General features: G+C 35.6%; 1 non-coding gene across 1 annotated transcript; it reads left to right on the top strand.

Annotated features, from left to right (window-relative positions):
• The first annotated feature begins 391 nt into the window (after positions 1 to 391).
• LOC129249631 (U6 spliceosomal RNA) lies at positions 392 to 500 on the top strand. Its single transcript, XR_008582682.1, has one exon. It is a non-coding gene; the product is annotated as a U6 spliceosomal RNA (small nuclear RNA).
• Positions 501 to 2,701: the final 2,201 nt, after the last annotated feature.

The raw sequence follows: 2,701 nt of genomic DNA, 5'->3' as shown, positions 1-2,701 counted from the left end.
CATTAAACATGCAGAATTTTGAAAAAGCAGAATTTTAGAAAGCAGAATTTTAAAAAGCAGAATTTTAAAAAAGCAGAATTTTAAAAAGCAGAATTTTTTTGCAATTTACAGAATTTTGTCACCCAGAATTTTGTAATACAGAATAATGAACGCTCCCAAATAGAAACCTACAGTTTTAAGCCGACTCCTCATGGCAGATATTTTTTATGAGGAGCTTTTCATGGCAGAAATACACTCGGAAGTTTGCCATTGCATGCCGAGGGGCGACCGCTACTAGAAAAATGTTTTTCTTAATTTTGGTGTTTCACCGAAACTCGAACCTACGTTCTTTTTGTGAATTCCGAATGGTAGTCACGCACCAACGCATTTGGCTGCGACGGCCGTTCTGGCCGTTCTTGCTTCGGCAGAACATATACTAAAATTGGAACGATACAGAGGAGATTAGCATGGCCTGCGCTTGGCCAGCTGATAAGTAATTCAGTGATACAACATGCATACATACATACATAAATATTTTAGAAATGTTCTAAGATTACTTTTAGACCTAAGACTACTACGAACCTACAGATGTCGAACAAAGGCCAACCCTCCATCTTAGAAAAACTGAAGTGGAACATAGGAGTTGGGACAATCTCACAATGAAGATCGACAACTATTGTATTACCAGGAATCATATCGTTATAACATTCTAAGCAATAGTCAAATCCCAACCTTCATAAACAGATCAGAAGTGTATCTTAGAAATTAATTCACATATTGTTTTCACAATGACTCCCAGGGAAGCCTACATATTTGCATGACACTGAAGCATTTAGAAGCAATCTACCGAACTAATTTGGCACTACAGATGACACGCATTACGGATCTACTTCCTTCAAAACTCGTCTCTCTTGTAGACAGCCAGTTCTTAGATAACGACCAACACCAAATATGCAAAAGGATGATAAAGATATCTACCACATTTAGACACCACAGTGCAATTACATATAGTGGGACATTGTGGTGTCTTTTTGAAAGATAAGGAAGCGGCCGTGTATGCACAAATAAGGTTTGAGAATCAAGCTCCACTGAGTTTTCTATTCTTGCTAGTTGAGGAGAAGGCTAGAGTGAAACTACTAACAGTAGTTGGACCAATTGAGACACCTGTAGAGTATTTCATTTCCTTTCATCATTACTCACAGTTACAGTTTCGGCAGTCTCACTGGATGTACCAAATTCGCTAAAGGTTCGAAAAGTTTAAAGTACATTGGGTTGGGTATCCGGTTTGATAAATATTTGGTTAAATATTTCTTGAACACCACTTCTTCTATCTTCTGTTCTGTTAAGTTCTATTAAGTGAAGTCTTGTTGAGTGTAGTCCAATGTGGTAATAGCCTTGACTTAAAAATCGTGATTCTGGTATTATCAGCGCCTCTGAGGATATGCGATAAGTGGCAAGAAATACGAGTCGAGTGAGATTAAAGTTATTATTCCGAAATCCAACGCCTCCATTGTAAAATTAAAATTCTACCTCTACCAAGGGCGTTTGATGCTTAACGCAGAAATCGTACTTACTGTCACCTTTCAGCGTGCTTTTGTATGGTTATTTGCTTTCAACCACCGCAGTCAAGTGGATTTGTGCGGACTGAATGGACCACACGATAGAAGAGATTTTTTCTAAAAGCTGCCGCCACAAGAATGCCTCCGAGTGTATTTTTACAATGAAAAAGTTTCCTTTAAAAACCATCTGCCATTTCGAGGTGGTATAAATCTATGAGTCCTTTCATTTTCATATAAGGAAGCTTCTCGTTCAAATACTCAACAAAAGCTGAACTCATAGAGCTGATTTACCTATTTATATATAAGTATATAAGAAGCGTCCAGCTGAAGTCCGCGAGCAAGTGGTATTTTTTAATTATTTTTGTGTGAGGTAAACAATACGATTTTAAACCGAAGCCAAGTGAAGTAAGATTTCTGTGCTTATAATCCTCCAATCGGTTTAAGGTTCAGCCTCTATTTTACTACCAAGTTCCCAGAATTATGGCGTGTAGCTCATCATCTTTGAAATTCTAATCATAACTACTGCATGACACCTACGAGTATATAAAAAAGGTCTACAAACAGATGGATTATTTGCAACTAAGAAATTCGTCAGTTGCAGTGCCTCACTGTCTTGCGTCATTTTTATACTATCTTTTTATCTTATCGACACTTTTAACAAGTTGCTGGGAATGTGAAAAAGATTTAGTTATAGAATCCAAAATTTGGATAGGTCCTAGAATTAAACTGTGGATAAAGTTAAAAAATTGTTCTTGACGGCCAAGCAACATACTATTATAAAATAAACCAAACTTCGAGGCTTTTAGAAGATTTTTGCCTAGGCACAAATTGATGCCTTAAAACACAACATAGTTAGAGTAATTAATTACTTAGTTGTACCGAGCTATTGACTTTCGCCGCTTTACCAAAGTAATATTTTTCGATTATTGAATTTTGCAAAAACCTACAACCTTATCAGCTGGCTGATAGTGAATGCCATTTTCAAAAAAATTTCATTCTTATGGCATGTAAATTTTTTTAAGGTCAACATTAGTAACGCTGTTCTATATATATTATATATTTATTTATTTATTTATTTATTATTAAAGTCAAATATACAACCATGGGTTATTTTTACAATTACTATTTTAAGAATAGTTTACATAAACTGATTAACAGTAAAA

This window comes from Anastrepha obliqua, chromosome 5 (assembly GCF_027943255.1).
Source record: "Anastrepha obliqua isolate idAnaObli1 chromosome 5, idAnaObli1_1.0, whole genome shotgun sequence".
Classification (NCBI taxonomy): domain Eukaryota; kingdom Metazoa; phylum Arthropoda; class Insecta; order Diptera; family Tephritidae; genus Anastrepha; species Anastrepha obliqua.
Note: the sequence above shows the minus strand (reverse complement) of the source record. Positions and strands in the feature narration are given on the sequence as shown.